Source organism: Hyla sarda, chromosome 1 (assembly GCF_029499605.1).
Source record: "Hyla sarda isolate aHylSar1 chromosome 1, aHylSar1.hap1, whole genome shotgun sequence".
NCBI classification, from domain to species: Eukaryota; Metazoa; Chordata; class Amphibia; order Anura; family Hylidae; genus Hyla; species Hyla sarda.
In genome coordinates this window covers 275,110,432-275,127,713 of record NC_079189.1, presented here as the reverse complement: position 1 = coordinate 275,127,713, position 17,282 = coordinate 275,110,432, and the positions used below count along the sequence as shown (strand labels likewise).

The following is a 17,282-nucleotide window of genomic DNA, read 5'->3' as shown; positions in this document are numbered from 1 at the left end:
CCATGCCCGAACTTGCCGGGCAGCAGTCTGCGATCTGACAAGAACAGGCACATTCAGCTTAGGATAGCCGTAGACGGCTTCACACCCTGTATATTGTGGATTTAATAAATCCTTTTCGGAATCGGAGCAAAATGTCTACAGAGCTACAGAGCAAAATGTCAACAACACCTGAGATTCCCAGCCAGTCTCCCATGCTGGTACTTACCGGGCCCTAAGCTAGGTAGCAGTCTGCGATCTGACGAGAGCAGGCGCGTTCAGCTTAGGATGTCCGTTAACAGCTTCACGCCCTTTATACTGTGCATTTAAGCATCAATAAATCCTTTTCCGAATAGGAGCGGAAGGCGGCAACAGATTAAAATGTCAACTGCACCCGGGATTCCCAGCCAGTCTCCCATGCTGGTACTTACCAGGCCCTAAGCTGGGTAGCAGTCTGCGATCTGACGAGAGCAGGCGCGTTCAGCTTAGGATGGCCGTTGACAGCTTCTCATTTTGTATACTGTGCATTTAAGCATCAATAAATCCTTTTCGGAATCGGAACGGAAGGCGGCAACAGAGCAAAATGTCAACGGCAGCCGGGATTCCCAGCCAGTGTCCCATGCCGGTACTTACCGGGCCCTAAGATCTGTACCAGTCTGCGATCTGACGAGAGCAGGCGCGTTCAGCTTAGGATGGCCATTGACAGCTTCATGCTTTTTATACTGTGCATTTAAGCATCAATAAATCCTTTTCGGAAACGGAATGGAAGGCGGCAACAGAGCAAAATGTCAACTGCACCCGGTATTCCCAGCCAGTCTCCCATGCCGGTACTTACTGGGCCCTAAGCTGGGTAGCAGTCTGCGATCTGACGAGAGCAGGCGCGTTCAGCTTAGGATGGCCATTGACATCTTCACGCCTTGTATATTGTGGATTTAAGCATCAATAAAAAATGTTTTAATCGGAGAGGAAGGTGGCAACAGAGCAAAATGTCAATGGCACCTTGGATTGCCAGCCAGCCTCCCATGCCGGTAACTGCCGGGCAGCAGTCTGCGATCTGAGGAGAGCAGGCACGTTCAGGCTTAGGATGGCCGTTGACAGCTTCACACCCTGTGTATTGTGGATTTAAGCATCAATAAATCCTTTTCCGAATCGGAGCGGAAGGCGGCGATCTGACGAGAGCAGGCGCGTTCAGCTTAGGATGGCCGTTGACAGCTTCTCGCCCTTTATACTGTGCATTTAGGCATAAATAAGCTTTGGATGGCCGTCAGCAGCTTCACACCTTGTATACTGTGGATTTAAGCATCAATAAATTATTTTCGGAATCGGAGCGGAAGGCAGCAATAGAGCAAAATGTCAACGGCACCAGGGATTCCCAGCCAGTCTCCCATGCCAGTACTTACCGGGCCCTAAGCTGGGTAGCAGTCTGCGATCTGACGAGAGCAGGCGCGTTCAGCTTAGGATGGCCATTGACAGCTTCATGCTTTTTATACTGTGCATTTAAGCATCAATAAATCCTTTTCGGAATCGGAGAGTAAGGCGGCAACAGAGCAAAATGTCAATAGCACCTTGGATTGCCAGCCAGTCACCCATGCCCGTACTTGCCGGGCAGCAGTCTGCGATCTGACAAGAACAGGCACATTCAGCTTAGGATAGCCGTAGACGGCTTCACACCCTGTATACTGTGGATTTAAGCATCAATAAATCCTTTTCGGAATCGAAGCGGAAGGCGGTTACAGAGCAAAATGTCAACAACACCTGGGATTCCCAGCCAGTCTCCCATGCTGGTACTTACCGGGCCCTAAGCTGGGTAGCAGTCTGCGATCTGACGAGAGCAGGCGTGTTCAGCTTAGGATGGCCGTTGTACGCTTCACATTTTGTATACTGTGGATTTAAGCATCAATAAATAATTTTCGGAATCGGAGCAGAAACAGAGCAAAATGTCAACTGCTCCCAGGATTCCCAGCCAGCCTCCCATGCCGGTACTTACCAGGCCCGAAGCTGGGTAGCAGTCTGCGATCTGACAAGAACAGGCGCATTCAGCTTAGGATGGCCGTAGACATTTTCACAACCTGTATACTGTGGATTTAAGCATCAATAAATCCTTTTCGGAATCGGAGCGAAAGGCGGCAACAGAGCAAAATGTCAACGACACCTGGGATTCCCAGCCAGTCTCCCATGCTGGTACTTACCGGGCCCTAAGCTGGGTAGCAGTCTGCGATCTGACGAGAGCAGGCGAGTTCAGCTTAGGATGGCCGTTGACAGCTTCTCGCCCTTTATACTGTGCATTTAAGCATCAATAAAACCTTTTCGGAATCGGAACGGAACGGAAGGCGGCAACAGAGCAAAATGTCAACGGCAGCCGGGATTCCCAGCCAGTGTCCCATGCCGGTACTTACCGGGCCCTAAGATCTGTACCAGTCTGCGATCTGACGAGAGCAGGCGCGTTAAGCTTAGGATGGCCGTCGACAGCTTCACACCTTGTATACTGTGGATTTAAGCATCAATAAATTATTTTCGGAATCGGAGCGGAAGGCAGCAATAGAGCAAAATGTCAACGGCACCTGGGATTCCCAGCCAGTCTCCCATGCCAGTACTTACCGGGCCCTAAGCTGGGAAGCAGTCTGCGATCTGACAAGAGCAGGCGCGTTCAGCTTAGGATGGCCGTTGACATCTTCACGCCTTGTATACTGTTGATTTAAGCATCAATAAATATTTTTTTTAATCGGAGAGTAAGGCGGCAACAGATCAAAATGTCAATAGCACCTTGGATTGCCAGCCAGTCTCCCATGCCCGTACTTGCCGGGCAGCAGTCTGCGATCTGACAAGAACAGGCGCATTCAGCTTAGGATAGCCGTAGACGGCTTCACACCCTGTATATTGTGGATTTAAGCATCAATAAATCCTTTTTGGAATCGGAGCAAAATGTCTACAAAGCTACAGAGCAAAATGTCAACAACACCTGAGATTCTCAGCCAGTCTCCCATGCTGGTACTTACCGGGCCCTACGCTGTTTAGCAGTCTGCAATCTGACGAGAGCAGGCGCGTTCAGCTTAGGATGGCCATTAACAGCTTCATGCCCTTTATACTGTGCATTTAAGCATCAATAAATCCTTTTTCGAATCGGAGCGGAAGGCGGCAACAGATTAAAATGTCAACTGCACCCGGGATTCCCAGCCAGTCTCCCATGCTGGTACTTACCAGACCCTAAGCTGGGTAGCAGTCTGCGATCTGACGAGAGCAGGCGCGTTCAGCTTAGGATGGCCGTTGACAGCTTCACACTTTGTATACTGTGCATTTAAGCATCAATAAATCCTTTTCGGGAACGGAACGGAAGGCGGCAACAGAGCAAAATGTCAGCGGCAGCCGGGATTCCCAGCCAGTGTCCCATGCCGGTACATACCGGGCCCTAAGATCTGTACCAGTCTGCGATCTGACGAGAGCAGGCGCGTTAAGTTTAGGATGGCCGTCGACAGCTTCACACCTTGTATACTGTGGATTTAAGCATCAATAAATTCTTTTCGGAATCGGAGCGGAAGGCGGCAACAGAGCAAAATGTCAACTGCACCCGGGATTCCCAGCCAGTCTCCCATGCCGGTACTTACTGGGCCCTAAGCTGGGTAGCAGTCTGCGATCTGACGAGAGCAGGCGCGTTCAGCTTAGGATGGCCGTTGACATCTTCACGCCTTGTATATTGTGGATTTAAGCATCAATAAATATTTTTTTAATCGGAGAGGAAGGCGGCAACAGAGCAAAATGTCAATGGCACCTTGGATTGCCAGCCAGTCTCCCATGCCGGTAACTGCCGGGCAGCAGTCTGCGATCTGAGGAGAGCAGGCACGTTCAGGCTTAGGATGGCCGTTGACAGCTTCACACCCTGTTTATTGTGCATTTAAGCATCAATAAATCCTTTTCCGAATCTGAGCGGAAGGCGGCAACAGACTAAAATGTCAACTGCACCCGGGATTCCCAGCCAGTCTCCCATGCTGGTACTTACCAGGCCCTAAGCTGGGTAGCAGTCTGCGATCTGACGAGAGCAGGTGCATTTAGCTTAGGATGGCCGTTGACAGCTTCACACTTTGTATACTGTGGATTTAAGCATCAATAAATAATTTTCGGAATCGGAGCAGAAACAGAGCAAAATGTCAACTGCACCCGGGATTCCCAGCCAGTCTCCCATGCTGGTACTTATCAGGCCCGAAGCAGGGTAGCAGTCTGCGATCTGACGAGAACAGGCACATTCAGCTTAGGATGGCCGTAGACAACTTCACACCCTGTATACTGTGGATTTAAGCATCAATAAATCCTTTTCGGAATCGGAGCGTAAGGCGGCAACAGAGCAAAATGTCAACGACACCTGGGATTCCCAGCCAGTCTCCCATGCTGGTACTTACCGTGCCCTAAGCTGGGTAGCAGTCTGCGATCTGCCGAGAGAAGGCGCGTTCAGCTTAGGATGGCCGTTGACAGCTTCACGACCTTTATACTGTGCATTTAAGCATCAATAAATCCTTTTCCGAATCGGAGCGTAAGGCGGCAACAGATTAAAATGTCAACTGCACCCGGGATTCCCAGCCAGTGTCCCATGCCGGTACTTACCGGGCCCTAAGATCTGTACCAGTCTGCGATCTGACGAGAGCAGGCGCGTTCAGCTTAGGATGGCCGTTGACATCTTCACGCCTTGTATACTGTGGATTTAAGCATCAATAAATATTTTTTTTAATCGGAGAGGAAGGCGGCAACAGATCAAAATGTCAATAGCACCTTGGATTGCCAGCCAGTCACCCATGCCCGTACTTGCCGGGCAGCAGTCTGCGATCTGACAAGAACAGGCGCATTCAGCTTAGGATAGCCGTAGACGACTTCACACCCTGTATATTGTGGATTTAAGCATCAATAAATCCTTTTCGGAATCGGAGCAAAATGTCTACAGAGCTACAGAGCAAAATGTCAACAACACCTGAGATTCCCAGCCAGTCTCCCATGCTGGTACTTACCGGGCCCTAAGCTGGGTAGCAGTCTGCGATCTGACGAGAGCAGGTGCGTTCAGCTTAGGATGGCCGTTGACAGCTTCACACTTTGTATACTGTGCATTTAAGCATCAATAAATCCTTTTCGGAATCGGAACGGAAGGCGGCAACAGAGCAAAATGTCAACGGCAGCCGGGATTCCCAGCCAGTGTCCCATGCCGGTACTTACCGGGCCCTAAGATCTGTACCAGTCTGCTCTGCTACGAGAGCAGGCGCGTTCAGCTTAGGATGGCCGTTGACATCTTCACGCCTTGTATACTGTGGATTTAAGCATCAATAAATATTTTTTTTAATCGGAGAGGAAGGCGGCAACAGATCAAAATGTCAATAGCACCTTGGATTGCGAGCCAGTTTCCCATGCCCGTACTTGCCGGGCAGCAGTCTGCGATCTGAGGAGAGGTTCAGGCGCATTCAGCTTAGGATAGCCGTAGACGGCTTCACACCCTGTATATTGTGGATTTAAGCATCAATAAATCCTTTTCGGAATCGGAGCAAAATGTCTACAGAGCTACAGAGCAAAATGTCAACAACACCTGAGATTCCCAGCCAGTCTCCCATGCTGGTACTTACCGGGCCCTAAGCTGGGTAGCAGTCTGCGATCTGACGAGAGCAGGCGCGTTCAGCTTAGGATGGCCGTTGACAGCTTCACACTTTGTATACTGTGCATTTAAGCATCAATAAACCTTTTCGGAATCGGAACGGAAGGCGGCAACAGAGCAAAATGTCAACGGCAGCCGGGATTCCCAGCCAGTGTCCCATGCCGGTACTTACCGGGCCCTAAGATCTGTACCAGTCTGCGATCTGACGAGAGCAGGCGCGTTAAGCTTAGGATGGCCGTCGACAGCTTCACACCTTGTATACTGTGGATTTAAGCATCAATAAATTCTTTTCGGAATCGGAGCGGAAGGCGGCAACAGAGCAAAATGTCAACTGCACCCGGGATTCCCAGCTAGTCTCCCATGCCGGTACTTACTGGGCCCTAAGCTGGGTAGAAGTCTGCGATCTGACGAGAGCAGGCGCGTTCAGCTTAGGATGGCCGTTGACATCTTCACGCCTTGTATATTGTGGATTTAAGCATCAATAAATATTTTTTTAATCGGAGAGGAAGGCGGCAACAGAGCAAAATGTCAATGGCACCTTGGATTGCCAGCCAGTCTCCCATGCCGGTAACTGCCGGGCAGCAGTCTGCGATCTGAGGAGAGCAGGCACGTTCAGGCTTAGGATGGCTGTTGACAGCTTCACACCCTGTATATTGTGGATTTAAGCATCAATAAATCCTTTTCCGAATCGGAGGGGAAGGCGGCAACAGATTAAAATGTCAACTGCACCCGGGATTCCCTGCCAGTCTCCCATGCTGGTACTTACAAGGCTCTAAGCTGGGTAGCAGTCTGCGATCTGACGAGAACAGGCGCATTCAGCTTAGGATGGCCGTAGACGTCTTCACACCCTGTATACTGTGGATTTAAGCATCAATAAATCCTTTTCGGAATCGGAGCGGAAGGCGGCAACAGAGCAAAATGTCAACGACACCTGGGATTCCCAGCCAGTCTCCCATGCTGGTACTTACCAGGACCTAAGCTGGGTAGCAGTCTGCGATCTGACGAGAGCAGGCGCGTTCAGCTTAGGATGGCCGTTGACAGCTTCACACTTTGTATACTGTGGATTTAAGCATCAATAAATAATTTTCGGAATCTGAGCAGAAACAGAGCAAAATGTCAACTGCACCCGGGATTCCCAGCCAGTCTCCCTTGCTGGTACTTACCAGGCCCGAAGCAGGGTAGCAGTCTGCGATCTGACGAGAACAGGCGCGTTCAGCTTAGGATGGCCGTTGACAGCTTCTCGCCCTTTATACTGTGCATTTAGGCATCAATAAATCCTTTTCGGAATTGGAACGGAAGGCGGCAACAGAGCAAAATGTCGCCGGCAGCCGGGATTCCCAGCCAGTGTCCCATGCCGGTACTTTCCGGGCCCTAAGATCTGTACCAGTCTGCGATCTGACGAGAGCAGGCGCGTTAAGCTTAGGATGGCCGTCGACAGCTTCACACCTTGTATACTGTGGATTTAAGCATCAATAAATTCTTTTCGGAATCGGAACGGAAGGCGGCAACAGAGCAAAATGTCAACTGCACCCGGGATTCCCAGCCAGTCTCCCATGCCGGTACTTACTGGGCCCTTAGCTGGGTAGCAGTCTGCGATCTGACGAGAGCAGGCGCGTTCAGCTTAGGATGGCCGTTGACAGCTTCACACTTTGTATACTGTGCATTTAAGCATCAATAAATAATTTTTTAATCGGAGAGGAAGGTGGCAACAGAGCAAAATGTCATTGGCACCTTGGATTGCCAGCCAGTCTCCCATGCCAGTACTTACCGGGCCCTAAGCTGGGTAGCAGTCTGCGTTCTGACGAGAGCAGGCGCGTTCAGCTTAGGATGGCCATTGACAGCTTCATGCTTTTTATACTGTGCATTTAAGCATCAATAAATCCTTTTCGGAATCGGAGAGTAAGGCGGCAACAGAGCAAAATGTCAATAGCACCTTGGATTGCCAGCCAGTCACCCATGCCCGTACTTGCCGGGCAGCAGTCTGCGATCTAAAAAGAACAGGCACATTCAGCTTAGGATAGCCGTAGACGGCTTCACACCCTGTATACTGTGGATTTAAGCATCAATAAATCCTTTTCGGAATCGAAGCGGAAGGCGGTTACAGAGCAAAATGTCAACAACACCTGGGATTCCCAGCCAGTCTCCCATGCTGGTACTTACTGGGCCCTAAGCTGGGTAGCAGTCTGCGATCTGACGAGAGCAGGCGTGTTCAGCTTAGGATGGCCGTTGTACGCTTCACATTTTGTATACTGTGGATTTAAGCATCAATAAATAATTTTCGGAATCGGAGCAGAAACAGAGCAAAATTTCAACTGCTCCCAGGATTCCCAGCCAGCCTCCCATGCCGACACTTACCAGACCCGAAGCTGGGTAGCAGTCTGCGATCTGACAAGAACAGGCGCATTCAGCTTAGGATGGCCGTAGACATTTTCACAACCTGTATACTGTGGATTTAAGCATCAATAAATCCTTTTCGGAATCGGAGCGAAAGGCGGCAACAGAGCAAAATGTCAACGACACCTGGGATTCCCAGCCAGTCTCCCATGCTGGTACTTACCGGGCCCTAAGCTGTGTAGCAGTCTGCGATCTGACGAGAGCAGGCGAGTTCAGCTTAGGATGGCCGTTGACAGCTTCTCGCCCTTTATACTGTGCATTTAAGCATCAATAAAACCTTTTCGGAATCGGAACGGAACAGAAGGCGGCAACAGAGCAAAATGTCAACGGCAGCCGGGATTCCCAGCCAGTGTCCCATGCCGGTACTTACCGGGCCCTAAGATCTGTACCAGTCTGCGATCTGACGAGAGCAGGCGCGTTAAGCTTAGGATGGCCGTCGACAGCTTCACACCTTGTATACTGTGGATTTAAGCATCAATAAATTATTTTCGGAATCGGAGCGGAAGGCAGCAATAGAGCAAAATGTCAACGGCACCTGGGATTCCCAGCCAGTCTCCCATGCCAGTACTTACCGGGCCCTAAGCTGGGAAGCAGTCTGCGATCTGACAAGAGCAGGCGCGTTCAGCTTAGGATGGCCGTTGACATCTTCACGCCTTGTATACTGTTGATTTAAGCATCAATAAATATTTTTTTTAATCGGAGAGTAAGGCGGCAACAGATCAAAATGTCTATAGCACCTTGGATTGCCAGCCAGTCTCCCATGCCCGTACTTGCCGGGCAGCAGTCTGCGATCTGACAAGAACAGGCGCATTCAGCTTAGGATAGCCGTAGACGGCTTCACACCCTGTATATTGTGGATTTAAGCATCAATAAATCCTTTTTGGAATCGGAGCAAAATGTCTACAGAGCTACAGAGCAAAATGTCAACAACACCTGAGATTCTCAGCCAGTCTCCCATGCTGGTACTTACCGGGCCCTAAGCTGGGTAACAGTCTGCAATCTGACGAGAGCAGGCGCGTTCAGCTTAGGATGGCCATTAACAGCTCCATGCCCTTTATACTGTGCATTTAAGCATCAATAAATCCTTTTCCGAATCGGAGCGGAAGGCGGCAACAGATTAAAATGTCAACTGCACCCGGGATTCCCAGCCAGTCTCCCATGCTGGTACTTACCAGACCCTAAGCTGGGTAGCAGTCTGCGATCTGACGAGAGCAGGCGCGTTCAGCTTAGGATGGCCGTTGACAGCTTCACACTTTGTATACTGTGCATTTAAGCATCAATAAATCCTTTTCGGAATCGGAACGGAAGGCGGCAACAGAGCAAAATGTCAGCGGCAGCCGGGATTCCCAGCCAGTGTCCCATGCCGGTACATACCGGGCCCTAAGATCTGTACCAGTCTGCGATCTGACGAGAGCAGGCGCGTTAAGTTTAGGATGGCCGTCGACAGCTTCACACCTTGTATACTGTGGATTTAAGCATCAATAAATTCTTTTCGGAATCGGAGCGGAAGGCGGCAACAGAGCAAAATGTCAACTGCACCCGGGATTCCCAGCCAGTCTCCCATGCCGGTACTTACTGGGCCCTAAGCTGGGTAGCAGTCTGCGATCTGACGAGAGCAGGCGCGTTCAGCTTAGGATGGCCGTTGACATCTTCACACCTTGTATATTGTGGATTTAAGCATCAATAAATATTTTTTTAATCGGCGGCAACAGAGCAAAATGTCAATGGCACCTTGGATTGCCAGCCAGTCTCCCATGCCGGTAACTGCCGGGCAGCAGTCTGCGATCTGAGGAGAGCAGGCACGTTCAGGCTTAGGATGGCCGTTGACAGCTTCACACCCTGTTTATTGTGCATTTAAGCATCAATAAATCCTTTTCCGAATCTGAGCGGAAGGCGGCAACAGAATAAAATGTCAACTGCACCCGGGATTCCCAGCCAGTCTCCCATGCTGGTACTTACCAGGCCCTAAGCTGGGTAGCAGTCTGCGATCTGACGAGAGCAGGTGCATTTAGCTTAGGATGGCCGTTGACAGCTTCACACTTTGTATACTGTGGATTTAAGCATCAATAAATAATTTTCGGAATCGGAGCAGAAACAGAGCAAAATGTCAACTGCACCCGGGATTCCCAGCCAGTCTCCCATGCTGGTACTTATCAGGCCCGAAGCAGGGTAGCAGTCTGCGATCTGACGAGAACAGGAACATTCAGCTTAGGATGGCCGTAGACAACTTCACACCCTGTATACTGTGGATTTAAGCATCAATAAATCCTTTTCGGAATCGGAGCGTAATGCGGCAACAGAGCAAAATGTCAACGACACCTGGGATTCCCAGCCAGTCTCCCATGCTGGTACTTACCGGGCCCTAAGCTGGGTAGCAGTCTGCGATCTGACGAGAGCAGGCGCGTTCAGCTTAGGATGGCCGTTGACAGCTTCACGCCCTTTATACTGTGCATTTAAGCATCAATAAATCCTTTTCCGAATCGGAGCGTAAGGCGGCAACAGATTAAAATGTCAACTGCACCCGGGATTCCCAGCCAGTGTCCCATGCCGGTACTTACCGGGCCCTAAGATCTGTACCAGTCTGCGATCTGACGAGAGCAGGCGCGTTCAGCTTAGGATGGCCGTTGACATCTTCACGCCTTGTATACTGTGGATTTAAGCATCAATAAATATTTTTTTTAATCGGAGAGGAAGGCGGCAACAGATCAAAATGTCAATAGCACCTTGGATTGCCAGCCAGTCACCCATGCCCGTACTTGCCGGGCAGCAGTCTGCGATCTGACAAGAACAGGCGCATTCAGCTTAGGATAGCCGTAGACGACTTCACACCCTGTATATTGTGGATTTAAGCATCAATAAATCCTTTTCGGAATCGGAGCAAAATGTCTACAGAGCTACAGAGCAAAATGTCAACAACACCTGAGATTCCCAGCCAGTCTCCCATGCTGGTACTTACCGGGCCCTAAGCTGGGTAGCAGTCTGCGATCTGACGAGAGCAGGTGCGTTCAGCTTAGGATGGCCGTTGACAGCTTCACACTTTGTATACTGTGCATTTAAGCATCAATAAATCCTTTTCGGAATCGGAACGGAAGGCGGCAACAAAGCAAAATGTCAACGGCAGCCGGGATTCCCAGCCAGTGTCCCATGCCGGTACTTACCGGGCCCTAAGATCTGTACCAGTCTGCTATCTGACGAGAGCAGGCGCGTTAAGCTTAGGATGGCTGTCGACAGCTTCACACCTTGTATACTGTGGATTTAAGCATCAATAAATTCTTTTCGGAATCGGAACGGAAGGCGGCAACAGAGCAAAATGTCAACTGCACCCGGGATTCCCAGCCAGTCTCCCATGCCGGTACTTACTGGGCCCTTAGCTGGGTAGCAGTCTGCGATCTGATGAGAGCAGGCGCGTTCAGCTTAGGATGGCTGTTGACAGCTTCACACTTTGTATACTGTGCATTTAAGCATCAATAAATCCTTTTCGGAATCGGAACGGAAGGCGGCAACAGAGCAAAATGTCAACGGCAGCCGGGATTCCCAGCCAGTGTCCCATGCCGGTACTTACCGGGCCCTAAGATCTGTACCAGTCTGCGATCTGACGAGAGCAGGCGCGTTAAGCTTAGGATGGCCGTCGACAGCTTCACACCTTGTATACTGTGGATTTAAGCATCAATAAATTATTTTCGGAATCGGAGCGGAAGGCGGCAACAGAGAAAAATGTCAACTGCACCCGGGATTCCCAGCCAGTCTCCCATGCCGGTACTTACTGGGCCCTAAGCTGGGTAGCAGTCTGCGATCTGACGAGAGCAGGCGCGTTCAGCTTAGGATGGCCGTTGACATCTTCACGCCTTGTATATTGTGGATTTAAGCATCAATAAATATTTTTTTCATCGGAGAGGAAGGCGGCAACAGAGCAAAATGTCAATGGCACCTTGGATTGCCAGCCAGTCTCCCATGCCGGTAACTGCCGGGCAGCAGTCTGCGATCTGAGGAAAGCAGGCACGTTCAGGCTTAGGATGGCCGTTGACAGCTTTACACCCTGTATATTGTGGATTTAAGCATCAATAAATCATTTTCCGAATCGGAGCGGAAGGCGGCAACATATTAAAAAGTCAACTGCACCCGGGATTCCCAGCCAGTCTCCCATGCTGGTACTTACCAGGACCTAAGCTGGGTAGCAGTCTGCGATCTGACGAGAGCAGGCGCGTTCAGCTTAGGATGGCCGTTGACAGCTTCACACTTTGTATACTGTGGATTTAAGCATCAATAAATAATTTTCGGAATCGGAGCAGAAACAGAGCAAAATGTCAACTGCACCCGGGATTCCCAGCCAGTCTCCCTTGCTGGTACTTACCAGGCCCGAAGCTGGGTAGCAGTCTGCGATCTGACGAGAACAGGCGCGTTCAGCTTAGGATGGCCGTTGACAGCTTCTCGCCCTTTATACTGTGCATTTAGGCATCAATAAATCCTTTTCGGAATTGGAACGGAAGGCGGCAACAGAGCAAAATGTCAACGGCAGCCGGGATTCCCAGCCAGTGTCCCATGCCGGTACTTACCGGGCCCTAAGATCTGTACCAGTCTGCGATCTGACGAGAGCAGGCGCGTTAAGCTTAGGATGGCCGTCGACAGCTTCACACCTTGTATACTGTGGATTTAAGCATCAATAAATTATTTTCGGAATCGGAGCGGAAGGCAGCAATAGAGCAAAATATCAACGGCACCCGGGATTACCAGCCAGTCTCACATGCCAGTACTTACCGGGCCCTAAGCTGGGTAGCAGTCTGCGATCTGACGAGAGCAGGCGCGTTCAGCTTAGGATGGCCGTTGACATCTTCACGCCTTGTATACTGTGGATTTAAGCATCAATAAATATTTTTTTTAATCGGAGAGGAAGGCGGCAACAGATCAAAATGTCAATAGCACCTTGGATTGCGAGCCAGTCTCCCATGCCCGTACTTGCCGGGCAGCAGTCTGCGATCTGACAAGAACAGGCGCATTCAGCTTAGGATAGCCGTAGACGGCTTCACACCCTGTATATTGTGGATTTAAGCATCAATAAATCCTTTTCGGAATCGGAGCAAAATGTCTACAGAGCTACAGAGCAAAATGTCAACAACACCTGAGATTCCCAGCCAGTCTCCCAGGCTGGTACTTACCGGGCCCTAAGCTGGGTAGCAGTCTGCGATCTGACGAGAGCAGGCGCGTTCAGCTTAGGATGGCCGTTGACAGCTTCACACTTTGTATACTGTGCATTTAAGCATCAATAAAACCTTTTCGGAATCGGAACGGAAGGCGGCAACAGAGCAAAATGTCAACGGCAGCCGGGAGTCCCAGCCAGTGTCCCATGCCGGTACTTACCGGGCCCTAAGATCTGTACCAGTCTGCGATCTGACGAGAGCAGGCGCGTTAAGCTTAGGATGGCCGTTGACAGCTTCTCGCCCTTTATACTGTGCATTTAGGCATCAATAAATCCTTTTCGGAATTGGAACGGAAGGCGGCAACAGAGCAAAATGTCAACGGCAGCCGGGATTCCCAGCCAGTGTCCCATGCCGGTACTTACTGGGCCCTAAGCTGGGTAGAAGTCTGCGATCTGACGAAAGCAGGCGCATTCAGCTTAGGATGGCCGTTGACATCTTCACGCCTTGTATATTGTGGATTTAAGCATCAATAAATATTTTTTTAATCGGAGAGGAAGGCGGCAACAGAGCAAAATGTCAATGGCACCTTGGATTGCCAGCCAGTCTCCCATGCCGGTAACTGCCGGGCAGCAGTCTGCGATCTGAGGAGAGCAGGCACGTTCAGGCTTAGGATGGCTGTTGACTGCTTCACACCCTGTATATTGTGGATTTAAGCATCAATAAATCCTTTTCCGAATCGGAGGGGAAGGCGGCAACAGATTAAAATGTCAACTGCACCCGGGATTCCCAGCCAGTCTCCCATGCTGGTACTTACAAGGCTCTAAGCTGGGTAGCAGTCTGCGATCAGACGAAAGCAGGCGCGTTCAGCTTAGTATGGCCGTTGACAGCTTCACACTTTGTATACTGTGGATTTAAGCATCAATAAATAATTTTTGGAATCGGAGCAGAAACAGAGCAAAATGTCAACTGCACCCGGGATTCCCAGCCAGTCTCCCATGCTGGTACTTACCAGGCCCGAAGCTGGGTAGCAGTCTGCGATCTGACGAGAACAGTCGCATTCAGCTTAGGATGGCCGTAGACATCTTCACACCCTGTATACTGTGGATTTAAGCATCAATAAATCCTTTTCGGAATCGGAGCGTAAGGCGGCAACAGAGCAAAATGTCAACGACACCTGGGATTCCCAGCCAGTCTCCCATGCTGGTACTTACCGGGCCCTAAGCTGGGTAGCAGTCTGCGATCTGACGAGAGCAGGCGCGTTCAGCTTAGGATGGCCGTTGACAGCTTCATGCCCTTTATACTGTGCATTTAAGCATCAATAAATCCTTTTCCGAATCGGAGCGGAAGGCGGCAACAGATTAAAATGTCAACTGCACCCGGGATTCCCAGCCAGTCTCCCATGCTGGTACTTACCAGGCCCTAAGCTGGGTAGCAGTCTGCGATCTGACGAGAGCAGGCACGTTCAGCTTAGGATGGACGTTGACAGCTTCACGCCTTGTATATTGTGGATTTAAGCATCCATACATATTTTTATTAATCGGAGAGGAAGGCGGCAACAGAGCAAAATGTCAATGGCACCTTGGATTGCCAGCCAGTCTCCCATGCCGATAACTGCCGGGCAGCAGTCTGCGATCTGAGGAGAGCAGGCACGTTTAGGCTTAGGATGGCCGTTGACAGCTTCACACCCTGTATATTGTGGATTTAAGCATCAATAAATCCTTTTCCGAATCGGAGCGGAAGGCGGCAACAGATTAAAATGTCAACTGCACCCGGGATTCCCAGCCAGTCTCCCATGCTGGTACTTACAAGGCTCTAAGCTGGGTAGCAGTCTGCGATCAGACGAAAGCAGGCGCGTTCAGCTTAGTATGGCCGTTGACAGCTTCACACTTTGTATACTGTGGATTTAAGCATCAATAAATAATTTTCGGAATCGGAGCAGAAACAGAGCAAAATTTCAACTGCTCCCAGGATTCCCAGCCAGCCTCCCATGCCGACACTTACCAGGCCCGAAGCTGGGTAGCAGTCTGCGATCTGACAAGAACAGGCGCATTCAGCTTAGGATGGCCGTAGACATTTTCACAACCTGTATACTGTGGATTTAAGCATCAATAAATCCTTTTCGGAATCGGAGCGAAAGGCGGCAACAGAGCAAAATGTCAACGACACCTGGGATTCCCAGCCAGTCTCCCATGCTGGTACTTACCGGGCCCTAAGCTGTGTAGCAGTCTGCGATCTGACGAGAGCAGGCGAGTTCAGCTTAGGATGGCCGTTGACAGCTTCTCGCCCTTTATACTGTGCATTTAAGCATCAATAAAACCTTTTCGGAATCGGAACGGAACAGAAGGCGGCAACAGAGCAAAATGTCAACGGCAGCCGGGATTCCCAGCCAGTGTCCCATGCCGGTACTTACCGGGCCCTAAGATCTGTACCAGTCTGCGATCTGACGAGAGCAGGCGCGTTAAGCTTAGGATGGCCGTCGACAGCTTCACACCTTGTATACTGTGGATTTAAGCATCAATAAATTATTTTCGGAATCGGAGCGGAAGGCAGCAATAGAGCAAAATGTCAACGGCACCTGGGATTCCCAGCCAGTCTCCCATGCCAGTACTTACCGGGCCCTAAGCTGGGAAGCAGTCTGCGATCTGACAAGAGCAGGCGCGTTCAGCTTAGGATGGCCGTTGACATCTTCACGCCTTGTATACTGTTGATTTAAGCATCAATAAATATTTTTTTTAATCGGAGAGTAAGGCGGCAACAGATCAAAATGTCTATAGCACCTTGGATTGCCAGCCAGTCTCCCATGCCCGTACTTGCCGGGCAGCAGTCTGCGATCTGACAAGAACAGGCGCATTCAGCTTAGGATAGCCGTAGACGGCTTCACACCCTGTATATTGTGGATTTAAGCATCAATAAATCCTTTTTGGAATCGGAGCAAAATGTCTACAGAGCTACAGAGCAAAATGTCAACAACACCTGAGATTCTCAGCCAGTCTCCCATGCCGGTACTTACTGGGCCCTAAGCTGGGTAGCAGTCTGCGATCTGACGAAAGCAGGCGCGTTCAGCTTAGGATGGCCGTTGACATCTTCACGCCTTGTATATTGTGGATTTAAGCATCAATAAATATTTTTTTAATCGGAGAGGAAGGCGGCAACAGAGCAAAATGTCAATGGCACCTTGGATTGCCAGCCAGTCTCCCATGCCGGTAACTGACGGGCAGCAGTCTGCGATCTGAGGAGAGCAGGCACGTTCAGGCTTAGGATGGCCGTTGACAGCTTCACACCCTGTTTATTGTGCATTTAAGCATCAATAAATCCTTTTCCGAATCTGAGCGGAAGGCGGCAACAGACTAAAATGTCAACTGCACCCGGGATTCCCAGCCAGTCTCCCATGCTGGTACTTACCAGGCCCTAAGCTGGGTAGCAGTCTGCGATCTGACGAGAGCAGGTGCATTTAGCTTAGGATGGCCGTTGACAGCTTCACACTTTGTATACTGTGGATTTAAGCATCAATAAATAATTTTCGGAATCGGAGCAGAAACAGAGCAAAATGTCAACTGCACCCGGGATTCCCAGCCAGTCTCCCATGCTGGTACTTATCAGGCCCGAAGCAGGGTAGCAGTCTGCGATCTGACGAGAACAGGCACATTCAGCTTAGGATGGCCGTAGACAACTTCACACCCTGTATACTGTGGATTTAAGCATCAATAAATCCTTTTCGGAATCGGAGCGTAAGGCGGCAACAGAGCAAAATGTCAACGACACCTGGGATTCCCAGCCAGTCTCCCATGCTGGTACTTACCGGGCCCTAAGCTGGGTAGCAGTCTGCGATCTGCCGAGAGAAGGCGCGTTCAGCTTAGGATGGCCGTTGACAGCTTCACGCCCTTTATACTGTGCATTTAAGCATCAATAAATCCTTTTCCGAATCGGAGCGTAAGGCGGCAACAGATTAAAATGTCAACTGCACCCGGGATTCCCAGCCAGTGTCCCATGCCGGTACTTACCGGGCCCTAAGATCTGTACCAGTCTGCGATCTGACGAGAGCAGGCGCGTTCAGCTTAGGATGGCCGTTGACATCTTCACGCCTTGTATACTGTGGATTTAAGCATCAATAAATATTTTTTTTAATCGGAGAGGAAGGCGGCAACAGATCAAAA

General features: G+C 50.3%; 11 pseudogenes; all 11 read right to left on the bottom strand.

Moving 5' to 3' along the window:
• Window positions 1-358: 358 nt before the first annotated feature.
• Window positions 359-478, bottom strand: LOC130351846 (5S ribosomal RNA; annotated as a pseudogene).
• An 849-nt stretch (window positions 479-1,327) lies between these two features.
• LOC130350918 (5S ribosomal RNA) lies at window positions 1,328-1,447 on the bottom strand (annotated as a pseudogene).
• Window positions 1,448-2,116: 669 nt separating this feature from the next.
• On the bottom strand, window positions 2,117-2,236 carry LOC130338139 (5S ribosomal RNA; annotated as a pseudogene).
• Window positions 2,237-4,918: 2,682 nt separating this feature from the next.
• LOC130318654 (5S ribosomal RNA) lies at window positions 4,919-5,038 on the bottom strand (annotated as a pseudogene).
• Window positions 5,039-5,521: 483 nt separating this feature from the next.
• LOC130334655 (5S ribosomal RNA) lies at window positions 5,522-5,641 on the bottom strand (annotated as a pseudogene).
• Window positions 5,642-6,518: 877 nt separating this feature from the next.
• Window positions 6,519-6,638, bottom strand: LOC130351996 (5S ribosomal RNA; annotated as a pseudogene).
• Window positions 6,639-8,107: 1,469 nt separating this feature from the next.
• On the bottom strand, window positions 8,108-8,227 carry LOC130322420 (5S ribosomal RNA; annotated as a pseudogene).
• A 2,073-nt stretch (window positions 8,228-10,300) lies between these two features.
• LOC130314665 (5S ribosomal RNA) lies at window positions 10,301-10,420 on the bottom strand (annotated as a pseudogene).
• A 480-nt stretch (window positions 10,421-10,900) lies between these two features.
• LOC130318643 (5S ribosomal RNA) lies at window positions 10,901-11,020 on the bottom strand (annotated as a pseudogene).
• Window positions 11,021-14,290: 3,270 nt separating this feature from the next.
• LOC130314654 (5S ribosomal RNA) lies at window positions 14,291-14,410 on the bottom strand (annotated as a pseudogene).
• An 872-nt stretch (window positions 14,411-15,282) lies between these two features.
• On the bottom strand, window positions 15,283-15,402 carry LOC130322409 (5S ribosomal RNA; annotated as a pseudogene).
• Window positions 15,403-17,282: the final 1,880 nt, after the last annotated feature.